The sequence below is a fragment of the Vulpes vulpes genome, chromosome 8, assembly GCF_048418805.1.
Source record: "Vulpes vulpes isolate BD-2025 chromosome 8, VulVul3, whole genome shotgun sequence".
In the NCBI taxonomy this organism is placed as follows: Eukaryota; Metazoa; Chordata; class Mammalia; order Carnivora; family Canidae; genus Vulpes; species Vulpes vulpes.
In genome coordinates, this window is record NC_132787.1 from 84,040,783 (window position 1) to 84,067,809 (window position 27,027).

Consider the following 27,027-nt stretch of genomic DNA (forward strand, 5'->3'; position numbering starts at 1 on the left):
TATCACTCAGTGAATTTTTGTATGAAATCTTTTTTTAATAATAAAACTTTTAAATGTAGTTAGATATCTAGTAGAGACATTGGTCAAAAGCAACTTTGAGGACAAAAAATAATTATCCAGAAAATATAAAGAGCACTTATAAATGAATTATAAAAAAGACAAAAGCTTATTAAAAGTAGAAGAAACAGGGACCCCTGGATGGCTTAGTGGTTTAGTGCCTGCTTTCAGCCCATGGCGTGATCCTCGAGTCTCGGGATCGAGTCCCATGTCGGGCTCCCTGCATGGAGCCAGCTTCTCTCTCTGCCTGTGTCTCTGCCTCTCTCTCTCTCTCTCTCTCTCTCTCTTTCATGAATAAATAAATAAAATTTAAAAAATAGAAGAAACAAACACACAGAAGATGCACGAACAGCCACTAAACACATGAAAAAGGTACTCAACATCATTGGTCAAAGGGGAAATGTGACTTAGAGCCGCTACCAGTTAACATTTCACATCCATCCAAAGAGGTATAGATGGACAGTACCAAGAGTTAGGGATGATGTGGAGTAGTAGAAATTTTTATATATTGCTGGTTAGAATGTGAAATGGGACAGCCGTTTTGGAAAACTTTTGGGCAGTTTCTTATCATCCTAAAAATATGCCTATTTCATGACCCAGCAATATCACTCCTTGGTATATCTTAGAGAAACATGGATATATATATATATATATATATATATATATATATATATATATACACACACACACACACACACAAATACTTAAAGAAACATCTTTAGTAGTTTTTTTCATGAGATTAAAAAATAAAGACAATCCAAAATCCTATCCATAAAATAGTTACAGTGTGGCATGTTAATACAATAGAATTTTATTTAGTAATAAGAAGGAACTGATAAACTCCCCCCAAAATGTCAAAAACATGTTGTATGAAAGAAGTCACACACAAAAGAGTATACAACCTATGATCCAATTTATTCACAGTTAAGAAACAGACAAAACTAATATATGCTCATTGAAATCAGAACAGTAGTAGACTTCTGACAAGGAATTGAGGGGGGATTGGTAAGTTGTATGAAGGAATTTTCCAAGTATAGAAATGTTCTATATGTTAATTTTACTGATAATATCATAAGCCCATGTCTAATATCATAAGCTTAATATCTAAACATTTTACTGCATGCAAATTATATCCTAAAAATAAAAATAATAATTTTGTGGTACTTGTTCAACAAAAGGGTTGGTAGCATTGAATGAAAAAATTATAGCTTGCTCTGTCCTCAGTTTTTGAGGTTAACCAAGTTCTTCAGGGGTTTGATATGTGGCTTGTTGAAACACTGTCCTCTCTTTGGATTACATAAGAGTAGGACACATTTTGCTCACAGAGGCACAGCAGAAACTAGCCTAATGAATCTTGAAATACATCTGTCAAATGATTAAAAAAAAAAGTTTGTGCATGATCTGTAAAATACAGGATTGTTTTCTGCCATGATTTATTGCAGCACTGCATAAAATTCTAAAATCTTAGGGCCTTATATTTATACAACGTTAAGCCCCACAATACCTGCCTTCTAGCTCGACAGGGCCGATTATTCTTTATTGTAATTCATTTCCCATTGCTAGCATATAACTCTGTTATCAATCACACATGATTTATCTGTTTCTTGATTCGAATCACTGTGGTATACCTGGTCCAGGTGACACAATATAGATTTCAAAATGGAAATGCTTCACTCTCCGTGAAGCAGGTGTTAAAGGATAGAAGAAAAATGAAATTATTCTGGAGAAAAAGAAGTCAAAGTAGAGAGGGAAAAGTAATAGATCTAATTTTTCTAAGGAGTCTTTGGATGTATGCAAATGAGGAGAAAAAAATATTTGGAAAACAATTTTTTTAACTTATACATCTACCTTAAAAACCACTGTGGGAATAAAATGGCCTTACCAAAAATTTGAGAAGCCCTCTCCTCATGTGACCACCCAGTAACTGTGTAGATGACAATAAACATGCTGTTCCATTAATAGATCCTTATTTGAAGATGGTTAAGAAGGGGAAATATCTATGCCGCCCCTCTTTGGTAGACACACAGTCTGTGGTAGAAAGCATGGCTAGAAGCAGGAGCTAGTTTACGAATGTAGCCTTTTTTAGGAATTTAAGGTGAAACACCACTGAACAGTGGTCAGGTCATAGATAAAAATAGTGTTCTCACTTCTGAAAGAAATTGAGGAAGACACAAAGAGATGGAAAAATATTCCATGCTCATGGATTTGAAGAATTAATATTGTGAAAATGTCAATGTTACTCAGGGCAATTTACACGTTTAATGCAATCCCTATCAAAATACCATGGACTTTCTTCAGCGAGTTGGAACAAATCATCTTAAGATTTGTGAGGAATCAGATAAGACCCCAAGTAGCCAGGGGAATATTAAAAAAGAAAATCATAGCTGGGGGCATCACAATGCCAGATTTCAGGTTGTACTACAAAGCTGTGGTCAAAAAGACAGCATGGTACTGGCACAAAAACAGACACATAGATCAATGGAACAGAATAGAGAATCCAGAAGTGGACCCTTAACTTTATGGTCAACTAATATTCGACAAAGGAAGAAAGATTATCCACTGGAAAAAAGACAGTCTCTTCAATAAATAGTGCTGCGAAAATTGGACATCCACATGCAGAAGAATGAAACTGGACCATTCTCTTACACCATACACAAAGATAAGCTCAAAATGGATGAAAGATCTTAATGTGAGACAAGATTCCATCAAAATCCTAGAGGAGAACACAAGCAACACCCTTTGTGAACTTGGCCACAGTAACTTCTTGCAAGGTACATCCATGAAGGCAAGGGAAACAAAAGCAAAAATGAACTATTGGGACTTCATCAAGATAAGAAGCTTTTGCACAGCAAAAGAAACAGTCAACAAAACTAAAAGACAACCTACAGAATGGGAGAAGATATTTGCAAATGACGTATCAGATAAAGGGCTAGTTTCCAAGATCTAAAAGGAACTTATTAAACTCAACACCAAAGAAACAAACAATCCAATCATGAAATGGGCAAAAGACATGAACAGAAATCTCACAAAGGAAGACATAGACAAGGCCAACAAGCACATGAGAAAATGCTCCGCATCACTTGCCATCAGGGAAATACAAATCAAAACCACAATGAGATACCACCTCACACCAGTGAGAATGGGGAACATTAACAAGGCAGGAAACAACAAATATTGGAGAGGATGTGGGAAATATCAGAAAGGGAGACAGAACATGAGAACTGGGAAACAAACAAGGGGTGGTAGAAAGGGAGGTGGGCGGAGGTGGGGGTGACTGGGTGATGGGCACTGAGGGGGGCACTTGATGGGATGAGCACTGGGTATTATTCTATATGTTGGCAAATTGAACACCAAAAAACAAAAAAAAAACAAAAAAAAAAAACAGTGTTCTGACCACAGTCTTATAGCCACCATTCTGGGAAGCTAAACAACCACTGTGGCAACTGGCCCAAAATAGTCCAGACTTAGTCAGTGATTGTCAGCTTCTCAAAATTTTATTCCCTCATTCTTGCTTCCAACTCAGGATCAACCAGAGAAAGCCAATGACACTCTTTACACTAATTGCATAGGATATGAGGTTTTTAGTTAGCTCCAGATTATGCACTCCAACCTCCTCCAGTGAGGCAATTAGGGCATACCTGAAGTGTTGCCTCCCCCTCTACCCCATTGTAAAGTTTTCCCACTTGCCTGCCTGCCTTTGAGTTTCCACCAGACACGAGTAATGGTGGTTGATTTATTTGCTTTTCCGAGCTCTGAATATAGCTTATACAGGTTCCCATTTAGGTGGCCTTCCTTTCTTTCCACATCACCCAGTCTTCCTTTTGTCCTTCTTTATTTAAAGGATCAAGTAGGAACTGGTAACTCAATGAAGATTATTGAAAGTAGAAATTAGGAGGAGATTTAGGGATTTGCAATAGTTGACAGTAGAGATTTCTAAGAAGGAAAGGGAGACTAACAGTGCTAATTTCCACAGAAAGTTTAAATAAACTGAAAGAGGAGGAAGCTGAGTGGAGTTAGCCTTTCACAAACCATTGTTAACAATGACAGAGTAATTTCAAGTGCAATGGAAGGGAAAAAAGGCAGAATGAAAACTGAATGTAATGTGATGGAGGTGTGGAGGCATTAACTGTAGAAATCTTTCTAGAACACAATTCGAGATTTTATTTTTTAACAGATTTTATTTTTATAATTAATTAATTTATTTTAGAGAGAAAGGAATCAGAGGGTAGGGGCATAAGGAGAGGGAGAGAGAAACTTTAAGTAGACTCCATGCCAATCATGGAGCCCAATGCAGGGTTCAGTGAGATCACGACCTGAGCCCAAACCAAGAGTAGGATGGTCAACTGACTGTACCACCCAGGTACTCCAAAGTTAGAGATTTTAAAAAATGGAGGCCTTTGGATGTGATTTTTGGATGGTGGTGCATGAAGGTTCAGTTATCGTTACTGTAGAGGTGAAAGATAGATAGTGGGTTGGAATGGAATTGGATGGGGAAAGAAAAGACAAAGGGATATAGAAAGACAATAAACAGGAAAGTAACACCATAGCCCAAACTCAGAGAATATTTAGTGCTAGAAGACAGTGATATAGTGACCTAAATCAACCAAGGGAAAAGAAAAATAGCTGTTTACATTGGCAAAGAACCTTAGAAGGACTCTAATCCTGTTATATAATTTAGCAGATAGGATAATGGAAGCTCAGAGAGCCATAGACAAAACAGGCAAAAATGTTGGAGGACACTCTGGATAAATGGAGTCACAGAATCCTAAGTAATAGATAGTTTGTGGTGTGCATTTTTTTTCGCGTTACCTAGAATCAGTCCAAGCCCTAAATTGCTGTGACACTTTCAGAATTATTTTATACAAAACTAGCTCATTGCTGAACTGAGTAATTGCTTTTTGAAATGAGTGTAAGTGTACTTAAAGAAGTAAGAAAATGCCTTTAAAACAAAACAAACAAATTATGCCTTGAAGTTAGAATAGACTCCCATTTTTAAATCCCTTCTCTGCTATCTACTGTCTTTGTAATTTTAGGCAATTATTTGACAATTCAAATTTCAATTTCTTCATCTATAAAATGAGAATAGCAGTGTTACCTCACAGGGATAGCATAACATCTGGCTTATAGCTGATAGTAAAAATGAAGGAATGCTTTTATATTTGGAGAAAATATACTAATATTATTCATTTGACTATTACTTAGCTTTAATACTTATATGCCACACTGGGTGTTATACTATATGTTGGTAAATTGAACTTCAATAAAAAAAAAGAAAACGGAAAAAAATACTTACAGGCCAACATACTTGCACATATATACACATACATACATTTCAACAACCATGTGAGAAGGGCAGGGCAGGACAGCAACCATCATCTCCATTTAATTCAAGAGGATTTTTAAAGTACAAGGATATTAAGCAATTTGTCCAGTGTCTGATACTTAATACATGCAGAACTCATATCCAGGACTTCTGATTTTCTGGGGCCTGGAAAGCTCTAGATTCATAGTTATGTGTATGAATTTGCATTATTCCCGGAGTTGGAGTATTCTTTCAGTGGCTGTATAAAATCTTGACTAAGTTTCAAAGGGATAGCCACAGTGAGGGTAAAGAACCTGTTCAGCCCAGTAGTAAATTTGTCTGTCTGTATGATAGAGCTCAAGAAGAGCCTAAGGATCATTTTGTCTGATCTCTCATTTTGCAGATGTTGAAAAAATATTTCCTGGGATGCCTGGGTGGCTCAGCGGTTAAGCTTCTGCCTTAGGTTCAGGGCATGATCCTGGAGTCCCAGGATTGAGTCCCACATCCGGCTCCCTGCTGGGAGCCTGCTCTCCCTCTGCCTGTGTCTCTGCCTCTCTCTCTCTGTCTCTCATGAATAAACAAATAAAATCTTTAAAAAAATCTTTCCTAATTTATACTAGGAGAGCCCCTAAAGCCAGATCCCCTAATCAATAATTCCATCAGTACAAAAAACTCTATATTATTCATCAAATATAATGTAGAAAAATGTCCTACTGAAAAATTTGTTTTGGAAATAACTGACAAGAAATTGAGAAATGAAGCCTAATGGAAAAATTTTGTGTTTACAATTTCATGTATTTATTAAAACTATAAATGTTTGCCATCTATTTTTATTTTTTAATGTTAGTAATTTTATTAGTTTTTCTTTAGATTTTTTAAATTTAAATTCAATTTGCCAATATATAGTATAACACCCACTGCTCATCCCATCGAGTGTCCTCCTTAGTGCCCATCCCCCAGTTACCCCATCCCCCCACACACCTCCCCTTCCGCAACCCTTTGATTGTTTCCCAGTTAGGAGTCTCTCATGATTTGCCTCCCTCTCTAATTTTTCCCCACTCAGTTCCCCTCCTTTCCCTCATAATCCCTTTCGCTATTTCTTATATTCCACATATGAGTGAAACCATATGATGATTGACCTTCTCTGATTGACTTATTTCAGTCAGCACAATACCCTCCAGTTCCATCCAAATCAAAGCAAATGGTGGGTATTTGTCCTTTCTGATGGCTGAGTAATATTCCATTGTGTGTATGTGTGTGTGTATATATATATATCCTCTAGTATATATATTATCCTCTAGTATTTTGATGGATTCTTGTCTAACATTTAGATCATTCATCCATTTTGAGTTTATCTTTGTGTATGGTGTAAGAGAATGGTCTAGTTTCATTCTTCTGCAGGTAACTGTCCAATTTTCCCAGCAGGATATTGAAGAGACTGTCCTTTTTCCAGAGCATAGTCTTTCCTGCTTTGTCAAATATTAGTTGACCATAGAGTTGAGGGTGCATTTCTGGATTCTCTATTCTGTTCCATTGATCTATGTGTCTGTTTTTGTGCCAGTACCACACTGTCTTGATGATCACAGCTTAGTGATATAGCTTGAAATCTGGCATTGTGATGCCCCCACCATTGGTTGTCTTTTTCAATATTCCTCTGGCTATGTGGAGTCTTTTCTGATTCCATACAGACCTTAAGATTATTTGTTCCAATTCTGTGAAGAAAGTCCATGGTATTTTGATAGGGATTGCATTAAATGTGTAAATTGCCCTGGGTAGCATACACATTTTAATATTTATTCTTCCAGGCAGTCTGGAAGCCTGCAGCCTGGGTGGCTCAGAGGTTTAGCACCATCTTCAGCCCAGGGTGTGATCCTGAGACCCAGGATCAAGTCCCACATCAGGCCCCCTGCATGGAGCCTGCTTCTCCCTCTGCCTGTGTCTCTGCCTCTCTCTCTCTCTCTCTCTCTCTCTCTCTCTCTCTGTGTCTGTCATGAATAAATAGGTAAAAAAAAATTTTTTTAAATTATTCTTCCAATCCATTAGCATGGAATACTTTTCCATCTCTTTGTGCCTTCCTTGGTTACTGTCAGAAGTGTTTTGTAGTTTTTTGTGTATAGATCCTTTACTTCTTTGGTTGGGTTTATTCCTAGGTATCTTATGCTTTTGGGTGCAATTGTAAATGGGATTGACTCCTTAATTTCTCTTTCTTCAGGCTCATTGTTAGTGCCACATAGAAATTCCACTGATTAATGGGCACTGATTTTGTATCCTACCACATTGCTGAATTGCTGTATGAGTTCTAGCAATCTTGGGGTGGAGTCTTTTGGGTTTTATATGTACAGTATCATGTCATCTGCAAAGAGGGAGTGTTTTACTTCTTCTTTGCCATTTTGAATGCCTTTTATTTCTTTTTGTTGCCTGATTGCTGAGGCTAGGACTTCTAGTACTATGTTGAATAACAGTGGTGAGAGTGGATATCCCTGTCGTGTTCCTGATCTTAGGGGAAAGACTCCCAGTGTTTCCCATTGAGAATGATATTTGCTGTGGGCTTTTCATAAATGGCTTTTATGATATTGAGTAATGTTCCCTCTATTCCTACACTTTGAAGAGTTTTAATCAGGAATGTTTGCTGTATAATGTTTGCCATCTCTTAAAGGAGCTTCTTGTCCAATTATAACTTTTATTTATTGTGTATATATTCCTGATCTAGAAACACTCTGCTGACAAATGCCAATGGCACTGTCCTTTACATTACAATTTTGTACTTTTTTATAAACATAAAACAAATGTATAGAGGTTTAAATCCATTTATAAGATACTTTTCATAACTTATGTATCTTGCATATTATCTCATTGAATTCCAGAATATTTGTACAGAGTAATTATTATTTTATATAGGTTTTAAATAAATTATGTTTTAAATATTCAAAGAGTATGCTTTATTAATAAGCATAAAATATTTTCTATGGCAGGACTTAAAATATAATTGGTGTTTTCAAATATAAAATTTGTGAGGATATATAATCTTCAGCTTGCTAACTTGCTAAAATAGAGATTTATATCTACAGGAAGTTGTATGGTGATGCAACCATCAAATGCATGGAATGTGTATTCTATTAACCTGTTTTTGAGGGCTGCAATAAAATGCTTCCCAAAAATATGAAAATAAGAGGAAAGGGAATTTCTTTTCTACACATGAAACATGGTGGAATATATGAAAGATATGCAAGGTCGGTTAAAAGAGGCAAACTTTAGGTAAGAAGAAATTTGCTCTAATTTGATGCAAAGGGTTAGCATATTTAAAGAAAGAATGTCTCGTCCAACAGACTAGTTGGCTTACTTAGAAAAAAAAAAGAAAAAGGAAAATCATTGAGATGAACATGAACTGCATCCAATCAGATACTATTTAGAGAAGAGACAGCCCTGCTTCAAGCACTAAACTGTGGTGTTCCAAGGAAAGACATGTACTTATTGTAGAGATAATGTATGCCTTGTTACCTTAGCCTGAGACAGGTAAACATCCATATTTTATAACTCCTGGGGTTCTTAATCCAAGATTGAAAAGCCACTTTCTGCTCTTCAATTCTCTTGTTTTATGCTTGCAAGAAGAATCTTGCAATAGGTCTGTCTGATATGGTAGTTACTAGCCATATGTTGCTGTTGACCACTTGAAACTGTGGCTGGTCCATGATAAGATGTGCAGTAAATGAACACAGTGTATTTCAAAGTCATAGTACAAGAGCTAATTATCTTATTAATAACTTTTTATTGGTTGCATGTTGAAGTTTAACTTTCTTTGAAATTATATCTTTCACATATTGGGTTAATATAGCATTAAAATTCATTTCACCTATTTTTAAATATTTATTTATTTATTTATTTATTTATTTATTTTTATTTATTTATTTGAAGGAGAGACAATATGTGAAAAAGCACAAGCAGGGGGAGAAGAGGGAGAGGAAGAAGCAGGCTCCCTACTGTGATGCAAGACAGACAAGGGGATCCATATGGGGTTTGTTCCCAGGTCCCTGGGGTTGCCACCTGAGCTAAAGGCAGCACTTAACAGAGTGAGCCACTTAGGCTCCCCTATTTCTTAATTTCTAATATGGCCTCTGAAGATTTTAAAGTTACATATGCGGCTCCTGTGTACAGATTTGTGGATCACATTATAATTACTTTAGACATCCCTGATCTGTATGAATGTAAAACATCAATGTCCACTCCCACCCCCCAGTATTTTTTATTGTACATTACTTGAGTGACATTCTTATTGCAGACAATTTTGCAGGTGAATATGGGTATAAGAAGAGAACATCTGGTTATATGGATTCAAACTTTTTCTTCCTTCACAGGCTATATACTTCTCATGGCATATTTAAAAAGCAGCATTTGGATTTTATACATCAGTTTCATGAATTTGTTTCACCTGAATCTGCCATTGAGAATGATATCTACTTTTGGCATGTTGGGGCCTCAGAGATCTGAGGGCCAGATCTTGTACCATGATACACGGACCACAGTTGGCCATACTGTCAGTTTTGGAAGACAGCCAGCTGTCCAGTATTTCCCAACATGAATCACATCTGTGTCGTATGTGTTTATGTGTGTATATTTTTCTAACATTGTTATTTTCTAAATTCAGATATTTTATAATTTTATATTTAGTATTTATTTTTATAAAGCTCATAAAAAGTTCAAAAGTCATTTTTCTGAGCCCCACATACTTTGGCTACTGCCAAGTGGTCAGCAGCTCTTTTTAATCTTTTTTTTTAAGATTTTATTTTATTTATTCATGAGAGATACAGAGAGAGAGAGGCAGAGGCAGAAGGGAGAAGCATAGTCCCTGCGGGGAGCCTGATGTTGGACTCAATCCCAGGACCTCGGAATCACTGAGCCAAGGGCAGATGCTCAACCAATGAGCCACCCAGGGGCCTCCTTCTAAATCTTTTAATTTTGTGTATTTGTCTCTGTTTCTCTAAGCAAAATGTCTATATTACCACTTCTTTATTTTTCAGTTTTAGTGATTATCTATAAAAAACTGGAGGTTTTGTTTTCTTTCATAAATTTTACCCTTTCACACATACACATAAACATATGCACACTCATTATAGAAACCTAAATTTCCCATTCTTCCATCCTCCAAAGATAGATCTATTATAGTTTTGATTAGATTATAATTCACAAAGAGTGGAATCTAATGTGTGTGTTCAATCTACCATCTTTAAGGACAATCTGAATGAGGTCTTTACATTAAAGGAATAAAAAAAATAAAGGAATAAAATATCAGAATGTGGAAGTAGAAGCAATGTTGCTGAATGAGTAACCATGGTCAGTATCACATTGGGTGAGTGGCAGCACTGAAGAGGAATCACAAGTCTGATGTCATCCCCCATCTTAACCTATCCATTATTCACCCCATGACCTTGTTAACAAACACTCAAGATTAGAATTTTCTGCAAAAATTTTGGAAGATAGGTATATTAATGAAGGATTCATGGGGAAAGAAGAGCTTTTTATTTTGGTATAGTCCCAGTTGTTTATTTTTGCTTTTGTTTCTCTTCCCTAAGGAGAAATTTCCATAAATGTGTTGTTAAAGGTGATGTCCAAGAGATGATTGCCTATGTTTACTTTAAGGAGTTTCATGGTTTCAGGTTTCACATTTTGAGTTTGTTTTTGTGTATGGTAGAAAACAGTGGTGTAGTTGCATTCTTTTGCATATAGCTGTCTAATTTTCCCAATACCACTTTACTAAAAACACTCTTTTCCCATTGTATAATTCTGCCTCCTATGTCATTGATTAATTGATCATATAGGTATAGGGTTTTTTTTATGAGCTCTTTATCCTCTTCCATCAATCTACGTGTCCACTTTTATGCCAGCACCTTATTGTTTTGATTGCAACAGTTTTGCAGTACATCTTGAAATATGGGATTATGATACCTCCAACTTTGTTCTTTCTCAAGATTGAGTAACTATTCAAGGACTTCTGCAGTTCTATATAATTTTTAGGTTTATTTATTCTAGTTCTGTGAAAATTACTATCGGTATTTTGATAGGGGTTGCAATGAATCCGTAAGTTGCTTTGGGTAGTATGGACATTTTAATGACATTTATTTTTCTAGCCATGGGCATGGTATATCTTTTCATTTGTTTGTGTTATCTTTAATTTCTTTCATGAATGTCTTATAGTTTTTAAAGTATAGATCTTTCACCTCTTTGGTTAAATTTATTCCTAGATATTTGCTCGTTTGGTACAAGTGTAAATGGAATTGATTTTTAATTTCTTCTACTTTGTTATTATTGTATACAAATGTAACAGATTTCTGTATATTAATTTTACATCCATAACTTCACTGAATTCATTTATTCTAATAGTTTATTATTTTGGTGGAGGCTTCAGGGTTGTTTTGTTTTTTGTTTCTTGTTTTTTTGTATATAGTATGTCATCTCAAATAGTGACAGTTTTACTTCTTCTTACCAGTTTGGATGTCTTTTATTTAGTTTTCTTGTCTGATTCTGTGGCTTGGACTTCTCTGTTGAATAAAGCTTATAAGAGTGAAATCCTTGTCCTTTTGCTGATCTTAGATGAAAGTCATTCAGTTTTCACCATTGAGTATGTTAGCTGGGGACTTTTCCATATATAGCCTTCATTTTGTTGAGATATGTTCCTTCTAAACCCACTCTTTTAAAAAGCCTTTATTATTAGTGGATGTTGTAAAAATTATGGTTTGAATTGTTTTCTTTAAGAAATGAGATCACTAAAATTGTGTAATGATAGAATGAGGTGTTTTTTACCCTGATAATATAGGCCATAGATGATACATAAACTAACTTGAAGGTGAAAGTGAGGGAGATTCTGGCTAGACCTATTTATAAGATATTTTAGTCATCTTAGGATGGAATGATGAAGGTCATGATGAAGGTCATTCCATTCTGAGGAGGCAGAAAAAATGGAGACAAAAAAAATGGAGATAAAAAGGAACTAGAAAAATTACACAGTATTTAAATATGAGGAAATAGTGAAACTGTAGAAAATAAATATTGATTAAAAGTGACAAGTCTAGCTTGGTAAAAACATTTTGTTATAAAAATTTTTATTTTTAAGGGTGTTGAACTTGGACTTAGAGTGGATTATAAAAGGGCATATGCAGGAAACTAAAATTCACCCACCCCTGTCCATTGCAGCCAAATACACATGACACTCAACTAAATCTGACTGTATAAGTAGAGAAAATTAGGGAAATTCTATTCACAAATTTTAAATTCTGCAAAATTTGTCAGCATTAATTCTGACCAAATGCTGCTAATTTAGACTTTTAAAAATATTATTCTTGGTTTCCTTATGTATTCCTTAAGCATTCATCAGATGCTTAGAAACTTAGTCAAAAGAAAAAAAAAGAAAGGGAAAGAAGGGCAAGAAGGAAAGATAGAAAAGAAAAACAGAAGAGAACTAGATGACTGGATTACAAATCAATTGAGTTTGTGTTTAAATGATGAATGTATACATTAAGAAAGCCTCAGCTTTCATGGTTCCCAGTAGTGTCCTAACCAGGGCCTCCTTTGATCACAAAGCTTTAAGAAAATAAGAAATTATTGTTCTTTACAAAAGAAGCTGAGGACAATTTTAATAGATAATTTTCTAGGCCTTACTATATCCTGTTTATTGTTATGACTGAATACAGGCACACATGATTTGCATTGTATAAAACGCTTTTATAGAAATCCAACCTCTGCATTTTTAGAATACTAACAATGTTTTTTTTTTAATTCTGCCATTAGTTTTATAGTTGTTAATATCGAAAGAGTTTGCTTTGAATGGGAATACTTGTCAAATACAGACTATTCTATTTTAGAGTGTATCTAGTAGAGACAAGAATTTTTTGGCATGAGCATTTATATGGAGTACTGGAGGAAATACACTTTAAAAACTGAAATAAATGCTGGTTTTTTGATAGGCAGTTGCTGAATTCCATAGGTAAATGGGCTTCCATTTTATTATAATAGAAAATGGATACATGTTAGAGCAGTCATTTTTAAACAATTTCTTTTTTGTTTGTTACCTAATGTTGTTCCAGATAAAGGACTAATAGGCGGTTATTTATCAATATGAATTGTTTTTGTCTTTGTTTCCCCCTTCCTTTGGGCTCAAATTTATTAAATTAATGGAATGGATGTTTAGGGTGGGATAGCTGGTTGGTAAAAACCTAAAGAATGTCACTGTTTGAATTAACTTTTCTTGAAAGATGTATGGCAAACTTGAATTCAATTATGGAGAGATGTCTTATTACACAAAAAAAGAGCATATATCTTTTCCCGCACTTCTTTCTAGGGGCAAAACTCAGAGTGAGCTCCTGGACAAGACTAGCATTGTCATTATTTAATGATTTAGGAATGAAATAATTATGCACAATTTTAAGGCCTGCAGAGTAATGTTCCAAAGACAGATAATTGGTAATTCATATTTTGGAATTAAACAAACCTCCTGTTGCCCAATGGGTAAAAGTTTGCTGAATTCATTGATTCTATCTCAGCCCTCTTCCTGTGTAAATCTCTGTAGTTCTTAGGATTTTTAATCTGCTTTTATTTCTCCCCCTAATTTCATGTGTTTGCCATGATGCTCTATTATATTCATTGTCTTCTAGTCTTACAAAGAGTTCATTCTGTGATTCTTTTTCAATTATATTTATGTTAACTATTTCTTAAATCTCAAAAAACAATAAAGATCTATTTTTTACCACCAGTATTTTTTGTGAGAGGTAATGTGCTGATATTTACTTAACTATTATGTGTGTGTATGTGTGTGTGTGTGTGTGTGTGTGTGTATGTATCCCAAAAATTAGACTGTTTTTTTTTTTTAACTACTTTAGATTTTACTTTCTGAGTGTAAATGCAAACTCAGCTTGGCCAAAAATATATATAATCATCCTTCTCTATCTTGTTAGTCCACCCTGCCCTTAACTGGACATACTTCATAAAAAGGTGGAAGAGGTGAATGAGCTTGATTCTGGAGAACGGTCACTAAGTTTAGTTTTCTACTGTATTTACAGAGTTCGGGAATTATACTTTCTGATCTCAGAGAGTAAATACTATCCAACCTATTTAAATATTTCTGCAAGAGTTCTTGTTTTTCAAAAATAATTATTACAACTATATATGCTGAAATCACTTCAGATTCTCTTGCTGAGTTATATGTATTCCCTCACAGAGCAACAATAACATTTTACAATCAATAACAACAGAACCATGTGTTATTTGGAACCAGATGTTAAATAACTTTCTGGATGGTCTTAACTACAACAAATAAGTCTAACATCAAAGTGCCACCCGCAGAAACACAGGCTGAGCCTGAGGAAAGAAGTGTCTTTTTCTACCAAGCTGTATATGTTAAGATGAAATCTGTACTAGAAGATTTCCACATAATTCTCACATAATTCCATTCTTGATCTTTCGTTGCAGTTTCAGGTTTTCTCTTACTTCGCTATCAAAATAGCCCCCAAAGCATAGGAGATTGAATATGTGCCTTCAGGAAGTACAAAGGCAGAGCTTGAAGAAGCCTAACAAATACTGTCTCTGTAATCATACATTTTATCTTAAACCTTGGGAAATTTTCATTTTCTTCTAATATATTCCTGTTTTCTGAAAATGGAATGTTTAAAATTCAGTATTGATTGAAATTGATTATAGAGACAAGTTTGTTGTGTTCATGCTAACACATGTCATATGCTCTTAGAGTTATGAATACACAAGTGGGAACCCCAGGTTGAGAGCAGTTCCTTGAGAAGAACACTATCAATAAAACTATTGCAGGTAGTGTTCAGGAAAGAAAAAAATCCCTCCTAAATACTTCAGCATTCAGCATGGATTTTATCAATTAGAATTCAAAATTTACTTAAAGTTTTTGTTGCTTTTCTGTGTAATAATTTTTAAACATAATACAGTGAAATAACACAGACTTTAAGCATATGTTCACTGAATTTTAACACATATATGTATCTCTGCAATTCAAACCCTTGTCAATTTATAGATCATTAACTTCACCCCAGTGTTTCCTCAAGGATGCCAGGTACTCCTGACTCTCCTATGTCTCAAATACTGCTGTATTTTCTCTAGCACAAATTATTTTGCCTGTTGCAAAATGTAATACAAATAGAATCCTGTTCCTTAGGGTATAGCTTCTTACACAGTAGTAAAATGTGTTTGAGATACATCCATGATGCTACATGTATCAGTGATTTATCCCAATGTATAGCTGAGAAGCATGCTATTGTATTAGTATATCAAGTATATTTAAGAAATTCTCTTATGGAAAGACTTATGGACTGTTCTCTGTTTTGGATATTAAAATAAAGCTGCTATAAATATTCTTGTACAGTATTTTTTAGGACACATGATTTTCTTGGGTAAATACTTGGGTTGCTATTTCTGGGTAAGAGGGATGGTGTATGTATGTTATGTATATTTTCATATGAATTTTCAGAACATTTTACAAAGTACCGTATCATTTTGTATTTCCATGCTCATCGACATTTTGTGTTGTCAATCTTTTTTTATTTTGGCCATTTTTGGGGGGTATGTATGACATGACAATTTTAATCTATACTTATCCGAGGACTAGTGAAAGTTGAACTTTTTCCTGTGCTTGTTCATCATTTATACATATTCTTAAGTGAATTATCTGTTCAAATCTTCTGTCCATTTTTTATTATTTGCCTTTTAATACTGAGTTGTAGAAATTCCCTTTATATCCTGGACAGTAGTCCTTCCCAGAGAAATATTTTATAAATATTATCTCCCTGTTATGGCTTATATCATCTTTTAATAATAATATACTTTCGTGAGCAAAAGCTTTTACTTTTAATCATACATAAAAATTAACCCAAAATCAGCGATCTAAATATTAACTGAAATTTTAAAACCTCTTGGAGAAAACATAGGAGAAAATTTTAATGATCTTGGGTTAGGCTAAAGTTCTTAGATAAGCTGCCAAAGCATAAACTATTTTTTAAAATGTGAAAATTGTGCTTTATCAAAATTAAGAACTTCTCTTCCTTTAAAAATTATTAAGTAAATGAAAAGATGAACCACTTGAAAGAAATTGGCAAATCACATATCTCAGGAAGAACTCTTATCTGTTCATGAAACAGTTTAAAACTGAGTAAGGAAACATACCATGCCATTTTTAAAATAGACGAAACTTTTGAAAATACATTTTGCCAAAGAATATATATGAGTGGTTAATACACACATGAGAAAATGACCAATTAATTTGCTCTTAAAATAAAGCTTTAAGACCACTCCATGCCCATTAGAATGTCTATAATCAAAAATCTGACAAAGTCAAGTTTTCTAAGAATGTAGAGAAGCTGATGCCTCATACATTGCCAGTTAGAATGTAAAATGTTACAGTTATGTTGGAAAACAACTTTGGCAATTCATTAAAAGCTAGACATTCACCTACCACATGAAACAAATATTCTAGTCCTTCTTCATCTTTACCCAAGTAAATGAAAGGAGATGTTCATACAAAGACTTTTAATAAACAAGTAATTCTTACAGTTTTATTTGTGATAGCCAAAATCTGTAAACAATTCAAAAGCCCATGAATAAGTGAGTAGATAAACAAAATAGGAGTATCCATACAATGTTACACTACTTAGAAATAGACATGAGCATACTACTGATATATGCAACAATGTGAGTCCAAAACTTATACTAAGTGAAAGAAGCCAGATACAGATATATATCCTATGATCCATTTATGTAATATTACCAGCAAAGCTAAAACTATACAGACACAAAGCAGCAACAGCAAAAGAAAGAAAATAGATAAAAAAAATTTGCCACAGAAGTTCAAGTACTATTTGACACCTACTTTCTAGAGCTGAAAGACTCATACAAATTAATACATCTATTTGTGAGTCCCTCAGATGGATAAAACTGGTCAAAGGCTACAGAGTCAGAAACTGAAAAGGATTTAATAATCCCAAATATATAATTCTCAAGAGAGATAAAACAAGGGTGTATATTTCATGTTACATTTATTCCTTGAATTTTGTCAAGTGAACTTTGGAGGAAAAAATGTAAGGCTTCAAGCAAGGAATCGAAGAATCTGTACAAGATTTCAAATACTGGCTTCAAGATAGTTTCAGATAATGTACTGATTTAAACCCAATGGCTCATGAAATTGTCCTTATCCTCTAGTTTTGTAAATAATCCAAGACCTAAAGTGAGAATATTGTCAAAATGGCTAAATCAAGATGGGAAATTATAAATCTGGCATATCTCTATAATGTAGTGGGATAGTTTTGAAGAGACCTAGAAAAACTGAAAAGCTAGCATCTAAGATAACATATCACCTTTCAGATAAACAATTGATCCCCAATAGAGACAGAATTTAAAAGCCCTTCATACTCTCAGACTTATTGATTCTATAAGCAAAAGGTCATTGGGAGAACCAATGTGTGTATTAGCACATACAAAAATGTGTTGATTAACTACACCTTCCACTGTTGTAAATGTTTTAGCACTCAATAATCCTCTCTGTTCAGTTACCAAGAAATAACAATACAAATGTATTTTCCTTGTGGGTATAAGTGCCACTATTTCTATAAATCTCACTATTGTTGGAAGAGCGAATCTCTTGGGCTTCTACATATGTTATTTGACTTTCTAATAATTCCAAATTCTTCTCCATGTCTCAACTTCTAACTGTCCTTCTGTCACTCCTAACACCACAATACTTCTTTTTCTTCAATGAAACTAACCTATCACATTTATTATCAAAATGTCTTATTATCAAATTTTAAAGAGATTTACTCTGCAACTAAAACTGTCAAATAAAATATTTAATTGAAAAATTGTGTACAGAATCCCCAGGAAAATATTCTACCTTTGATCATTGTATAGCTGATATTTTGATATTTGATTTCCTATAATAAATATTATTCAAGAAATAATTGATAAGTAATTGAGAATTAGCTCAAGTTCCAAAATAATTATGGGAAAATGAATCTACTGATATCAGAAGAATAATAGAACCTAAGCCCATTAGAATTCGTATTGACATTTCTACACTGGGATTAAAGATTTACTGAAGAATCATCTTATTTCTTTCAGATTTTGAGAATATAAAGTTTCCTTCTGGTTTTGCTTCAGGTTAATACTTTAAACCTTCGAATTTACTTTTATTTAGGTAGTCCTAAAAATGATTCCACACATCTATTGACTGAATTGGCTAACTTTCTGAGGAACAGCTTTAGTATTTTAAAGCAACTGTTCATGATTTGAGAGATTCTGGTAATATTATCTTTTTAAGTTGAGATTTACTTAATATACAACATTATCTGAGGTATACAAGATGTTGTTTTGATACATTTTTATATTTCAATATGATTACCATCACAACATTATCTAACACCACTCTCACATCAGATAATTATCACTTCTTTTGTATGTTGAGAACAATTCAGATCTAGCCTCTTACCAACTTTATGGTCATTATGCTATGTATTAGGTCTTGGACTTACCTACAAGTTATAAGTTTGTAGACTTAAATAACTCTCTTCAAATCTCCCTCCCAAAAGCACCATTTTATTCTGTTTTAATGAGTTGTGCTTTTTTAGATTCCACATATAAATGATACTGTACAGTATTTGTCTTTCTCTGTTTGACTTACCATAATGCCCTCAAGATCCATTAATGTTGCTGCAAATGGCAAGATTTCCTTCTTTCTTGTCACTAAATAATATTTCATTGTACATATACCACATTTTCCTTACTCATTCACCAACTGATGGATGCTTTGGATGTTTCCGTATCTTGGCTTTTACAAATAATGTTTCAGTGTGCATAACAGTTCAGATATCTTTTCAGTATCTTATTTCCATTTCCTTTGGATATATACTGAGAAATAGGAGTGTTGGATCATATGGTAGTTCTACTTTTAATTTTTTGAGGAACCTCCATACTGTTTCCATAGTGGCTGAACCAATTTGCATTTCCACCAATAGTGCATGGAATCTCCCTTTTCTCCACTCATTTTTGTCTTCTTGATGATAGGCATTCTAACAGCTGTGAGGTGATATCTTACTGTGGTTTTGATTTGCATTCTTGATTAGTGATGTTGTGCATCTAATCGTGTGCCTGTTGGAGAAATGGATGTCTTCTTTGGAAAAAAAAAAAACAAAGCCAAAAACAAAAACAAAACGTCTGTTCAGTTCTGCCTAGTTTTTAATTGGATTGTTTGCTTTCTTTGTTATTGGGTTGTATTAATTCTTTCTATATTTTGGATATTGACCCATTCTCTGATATATGTTTTGCAAAAATTTTCTCCTTTAAGTTGCCTTTTTATTTTATTGATTCTTTTTCTGTGTAGAAGATTTTTAGTCTGATGTAGTCCCATTTTTAAAATTTTCACTTTTGTTGCTTTTGCTTTTGATGTCATAGCTGAAAAGTCATTGCCAAGATCAGTAATGTCAAGGAAATTCTTCACTGTTATTTTCTAAGAGTTTTATCAGATCAGCCTTATGTCTAAGTCTTTAATCCATTTTGAGTTAATTTTTGTGAGTGGTATAAGATAGGAGTCTGATTTGATTTTTCTTCAAGTGGGTGTCCAGTTTTCTCAGCACATATGTTGAAGATTCTATCCTTTCCCCATTGAGTGGTCTCAATTCTCTTATCAAATATTAGTTGACTGTACATATCGGTGTTTATTTCTGAGCTCTCTGTCCTATTGATCTGTATGTCTATCTTTATGCCAGTGCCATACCGTTTTAATTACTATGGCTTTGTAATATATTTTGAACTCACAAAGTATATTATCTCTGGCTTTGTCTTTCTTTTTTCTTTTTCTTTTTTCTCTTTTAAAAAGATTTTATTTATTTATTCATGAGATACACAAATGCCACACAGATGCAGAAACACAGGCCGAGAGAGAAGCAGGCTCCATGCAGTGAGCCTGATGTGGGACTCAATCCCAGGTCTCCAGGATCAGGCTCTGGGCTGAAGGCAGTGCTAAACCACTGAGCCACCTGGGCTACCCTGTCTTTCTTTCTCAGGATTGCTCTGGCTATTCATGTGTGTGTGATTCCATACAAATTTTATGATTTTTTTCCTATTTCTGTAAAGAATATCATTGGAATTTTCACAGAGATTACATTGAATCTATAGACAGCTTTCAGTGGTATGGACATTTTAACAGTAATTCTTCTGTTCCATGAATACAGATATCTTTTCATTTGTGTCTTCTTCAATTTCTTTCATTAAAGCCTTGTAGTTTTTATTATAAAAATCTTTCACTTTTTTGGTTAAATTTATTTCTACATATTTCATTGGTTTGATGTCATTGTGAATTGGATAGTTTCCTTTATTTCTTTTTTACATATTTTGTGTTTAGTCCTTATAGAAACACAACTAGGTTTTGAATGCTAATTTTATATTCTGCAACTATACTGAATTTGCTTATGAGTTCCAAATGGTTTTATTGGTTGGATCTTCAGGAATTTTTTATATATATATATATAAGATTATATCATTTGTAAATAATAACAATTTTGCCTCTTCCTTTCTGATTTGGATGCCTTTTATTTCTTTGTCTCGCTTAATTATTCTGTCTAGAACTTCCAGTACTATGTTAAATAAAATGGTGCCTGCTAGTCTTTAAAATATTAAGCTCTTTAATATCTTGTTACCATATCTTGAAGAGTGTAATTAGTTTTGGTCAGAAATATACTCTCAAACAATAGTTTCTATTCAATATAACAAATCAGTTTTATTTAGAACTTGTGTCTTTTTAAATTCTTTGTTCTATTTTTCTAAGAGATACCAATAATATTATACATCACTTCTTGGATTATTTTGTTTTTTCATGGAACATCTGGAAATTTTTTTTTGTGTGTGGACACACACACCCTAAAGGAACATATTTACATAAGGAAATCACAGGCCTTAACACTCTAAATCAATACACATGTTTCACATCACTTATAGACAAATGAGTTATGTGTCACACTCAAAATAAGATTAAAGAAATGATCTATTAATGTCTCTTTCGTTTGGCTCAAATTGGACATCAGCAATTTCAATAATTTCTCTATTCACTCAATATTTTTTGAGTATTGATTCCATGCCAGAAAAAGCACTGGGCATAGGATAATAATCATACAAAGTTCCTAACCCCATGGAGACAAAAAAAAAGTAAATAAATGAAAAAAATTTAAATGTAATTATGGAAAGAAATATAGCAGTACTGAAACAAAAAATAAAAGTTTCAGAGTGGTGGATCTACTTTATAAAGTGTAGCCAAGTAAATCATGTGAGAAACATAAAACTCATAGTGTATATGAGACAAAATTGTTAGATGAGCCTAGACCCTGGGAAATATCACAATTTTGAGAGTACTGAGGTTTGGAGAAATCTAGAATTCTTTTTCTTATTCAGAGAAATCTAGAAATATTTCCAGAGTCCTCAATCTAGTAAGTGGTAGAGGATGAATTGAACTTAAATGGGTTTTGTTTCCAACTGCCACATATCATTGTAATACTGAATAAGATTCAGAAATTCTTGAAGAGCTGAGAACTCAGAGTGGGAAACCCAGAAAGAATAGAGAAGCAGCCCTATGAAAATGGTAATCCTTCATCTGTTTGACTTATAAAAATGGGTATGTGTTGATAATTTGAAATAAAAGGGAAGCTAGCAATTTTTTTAAACAAAATCACAGCCTTTGGAGTCAGGAAATAAGAAACTGAATGTCAAGTTGACATTTACTGATTGTGCAAACTTATGCTCAGTGAATAACTTAGCTACTGACTTCTTTTGCAAATGTGGATGAAAGTTACCGTATTATGTTGTTAGGATTAAATTAGGCAATATAAGTGAAAGCATCTCACATATTAGTGCTCAGTAATTGTAATTTCGTTTCATATTGTAGCAATGAATTTCATGTTTTTACTTAAAATAATATCTAAATGTTAATTTTCTTTTGAGATGCTTTCTGAATTCTTTTCAAAGCCTTTCATTACACATATAATCAACTAAGAAAGAAAATGGATTCATAACTTGTGTTTGAGAGGAAAGAAAACCCCAGTGACCTCTTCCACATAAGATGGGTAAGAAATCATTTTAATTCAATTTGGAGTAAGTAATGAATTCAATTTATTAAAATTGCTTATATTCTTTGAGAAAGTTGAATACAAATAAAACAAAACTAATAAGTCATTTGCTTCTATATGAGAATCACCTGAATCATGTACAAGAAATTTTATAAATCATTTGACAAAAACACCTAGGAAAATAGTTTAATAATTTCTATACAATTTTTATATGCGAATTATTTAATTTACAAATCACATCTTCATTCTAGTCCCGAGTCCTATGTTCACATTTGCCAAAATATATTCAGTATACATACACTATGTTTGTATATGCTCTCTTTATATATAGATGTGTGTGCATAGTTAATGTGTACATACACACATAAATGGATAGATGTAGGCATGTATACACATACTAAATACAGATATGAAATATGTATATATATTCATGCATATTATGTATAATATAGTTATGAAAAGTATAGAATTTCAAGTTAAAACCCTAGTTATGGGATGATGAGCCAGTCACTTAATCTTCAGAATCACACTTTTTTTTTTTAAATCTGGTAAATAAGAATGATAATAATAGCTAAATTGGAAAGGATGTGAATTAAAAGATGTCATACATGAGAAAATTAATTTATAAGTTGAAAGACTACTTATGTATGTAGATGCTCACTGTTCACATTCATTTTTAATCTGTTGCTGCCATGGAAGTTATTTTTTCAAGTGATAAAGCTCACTTACAGCATTCAGTTTAGAAACCCATGTCTCTCCCTTTCTTTTCACATGCAAGAACTGCCAACATAATACAGCCAATGCCAACATATTTCATTTAATTTATTCCTGTTCACCTAAAAAACAAAAAAGTAATCAATAACTAAATAAAATAAAACCTGAATTTCTTCCTGTTATATTTCCTTCTTAATTAATGAGATTACCGGCCATCTAAAAGAGGGATAAGCAGCCTATTTTGTGATAGTAGAGGGGAAAATCCTCCCATTAGAATGAAGGGAGAGGTGTTAAGATATACTCACGATGGGCAGAGGATCTTTATTTCATGATTCATACCCTTGTCGTATCACGATTGCTAACACTTCTTGAGCATTGAATGTATAAACAACTATGTAAAGCATTGTCCGCTATGTAACTCCTTTAAAGCTTATAACAACCCTGGGATATACTTATCATTTTCTTATTCCATTGTAGAGGTAAGGAAACTGATGCTTTGTGAGTTGGAGGACACAACTAATAAAGGTCAGGCTTGGACTTAATTAGAATTCTTACACCCTTAACCACTGTGCTAGTTAACAGGAAAACAAAGTTCAAATTATGAAGTTAAAACTCCAGTCACAGATTCAAACTAACACAGATTCCACATGATCTCACAAAGCTTGCTACAGATCTGTACTATATCTGAGCCATAATATGATTTCTGCACCCTTTATGGCTTCTGCAAGATCACATTGACCTGATTTTGCAGATTGTATTCCATGATCCACTGCAAACTTTTCCCTAAATCACAGGTTTTTAAATAAGGAATAGAACAGTGAATATAATATTTTTACCCTCTTAAAATAACCATGTCTTATTCTCTGGGGGCAGGATTTTTTATTTTCAAGCAAAATATTAAAAGTGATAGACACACTAGATACTATGCAGTAAAGCATCAATTAATGCACTCAAGTCACTGGCCAGCAAAAGTACATCGTAAATAACTAATTATTTGAAATTTATTGCTATTGTCTCAAAATGATGGAATGAAACCAGTATAGCTTGCTTTGAGTTTGGAGAATGTCTGCCTTTTCTATTGTAAAAAGTACAAGGCATTTTCTTTTATGAAATTTAAAAATAACTGACAATTGTCTGTATTTCAGTTTTACAAAAGAAGAAGAAAAACAATCCAGTTTACAAAAATTGACTTTGTGTTAAAAATATGTATTTGAGAACATGTTTTAAAAGCAGTGTCAATTACTTCCTCACTCTAAATAGTTCTGTTTGGTGAACACTTAAAGAGAAATACTTGCTACTTGCCAAGCAAGGCAAATGTGCTTCTGGCAGTGCAGCCACTAGCTTTAGATTAACTAATTTTTTTCCCAAGTAAAATTTAGTATTGAGAGTCTTAAAAAGTATAAGATGTGATAGCAATAAAAGTACATTTTAAAGTATTTCTTTTTAATTAATTTTTCTTTCTCCTCTATGTTCTCTTACACAACAAATTAATAAATACCAGAAATGCCCACTTTTGAACATCTACATGTAGTCTTGAAAGATCATGTGGTAGTTTAGACTATAACATACTTAAGGGTTTTTGTTTTAAGTTGTTCTAGGGGTGTTTAAGTGATGGCATTCAGAACATGCTGCCTCAAAATATGGCACTTTTGAATATTGAATATTTTAAGCTGAAGGAATTTGGGGAGATAGTAGAAACAGGCAGGCCATTTTTACCCTTCCTCCATGCCCTTCCTCCCTGAGTCAGGTCATAAACTCTTCCTGGGAAAGGTACCCTACCTATTCCCAGAGGAACTTCCTTATCTTTGAATCCAAAGGGACACCCAGAATAATTCTCACAAACAGGCCTTGCTAAGTTTCACCCAGTTTACTATGCTTACCTCATACTCCCTTATGTCTCCTCTTCTCCTATGATGTTCACTCTTCATCAAACCTAGCATAAAAATACTCAGGTCCACTTGCTTCTCTAGTTCTTCATTTTTTTATAGAGGCTTTCTTATCATATAAAACATATATTAAATAAATGTGTGTGCTTTTCTGTTAATCTGCCTTTGTAGGTTTACTCTAAGAACCCTAAGACATTCTCAGAAAATGTTTCCCTCTCCTACATGTATCTGAGAGGAAAGCATGAAAATGAATATTAAATGGTATTGACATAAGTCTGTCCCTTCATGCTGAATGAAAAGTTCAGCCTCAATCAAATTCTTCTTTCTAAAATGTACTAAAAGCCTTCATAAATCACCTCACTGCTCTGTGAAATTCTTTTATTGTATATTATGTGAAATTTACTTTTTTTACCTTTCCTTCAAAATTATGTGATGCTACATCTAAAGCAATGATGGGCTACCGATCCTTAGGATGTCACTGTTCTTGCTGATGGCACTGCCTTTTGTGAAGTTGCTGATGGTCAGGATACAGAAGAGCCAACATTACTGTCCTGAGGACACTTTCTTCCCAGTCACTTCCTGCCATCAGTTTTCCAGAACCTACTGGGGATGTTATATAATGACATGGTTGGTTCCACTCTCCCAAATCCAAGCATATGATACCTGAGGTCAAAGGGATGGCACCTTAAGAGTAATATTTTAAAGAGTAATATTTTCTATAGCTGCCTGAGATGCTAAAATCAGTGTTGATCTTGGTATGCTTTTATTGAGCAAGGTTCTTTTACTTCTTTGTCTGTGGCTATTATTTCAAGACAAGAGTAGCCCAATACAAGTAATTCTGTAAGACATTCTATTCCCAATATCTGGATGTCTATGGTAGCTGGTATTTTCCAGCAGCTTTTCACAGTAAGAAGATATGCAGAATAAATATAAGATGTATCATTAACTTTGGTACAAAAAGAACAATAGAATTAAATTTAAAAGTCATTGGTAACAATTGTTTTCAAACAGTCCCTGAAATCTTATTAACATTCTCTTTTCCTATAATGAGGAGCACAGTTGTTTTCTTGCCTCCCTTCTGGAAGTTCAACACTGTTGGTGTGCATATATGATTTCAGCAGCAAGGGACTTTAATTGGTCCCCATTGAATTGATGCTATCCAATCAAATTATCTATTCTGGGCACCATGATTATAGGTGAAATTTTAAGTTAGACTCATCTCATTTAGGTGTCTCTCCCCTGCCCCCATCAAGATCTAAAATGGATTATTTGGATTTAGGGTAAAAAGAGTCCCCAGCTTTATAGATGTATTTTTCTAGTTTTACAAGTGTCATGGACAATGGCTATAGAAGAAGAGAGAGGTCAAAATAAAAATAACTAAGATTTGTTGTGCGCCTGTGTTTCTTAAGCACTGTGATAAAGGCTCATATAGGCTGTTTCATTTAATCACTATAATATACCTGATCTACAGACACATTGGGTGAGGCCATTGGGGTTCAGACTGGCCAAGATCAAAGTGCTGATAAGTGACAAACCTGGACTTTGAACTTGTCTGTGACTTATCTAGAGATTTCCTCTCTTTCTCTTTTTGTCTTTCTTTTTTCTTTCATTCTTTTTTCTTTTTTTCATTCTTCTTCTTCTTCTTCTTTTTCTTCTTCTTCTTCTTCTTCTTCTTTCTTCTTCTTCTCCTCCTCCTCCTCCTCCTCTTCCTCCTCCTCCTATTCCTCTTTCCTTTTCCTTTTTTGCTTTGTTTATTCTTAGTGTGATTTTGGAAAAGATTTAAAAATCACCTTAGTTTTCAGTTAGAGGAGCACCATTTCTATTTAATGCCCTATCACTAAAAACACCAAATAACAATAAAAAAAGTTATTCTAAATTGAAGGTGCCCTAAATGCCAGGTATTAAATTTTGATTTTGATTAAAAAGCTATCTTAAGAGTACATGATAATTTTTCTACCAA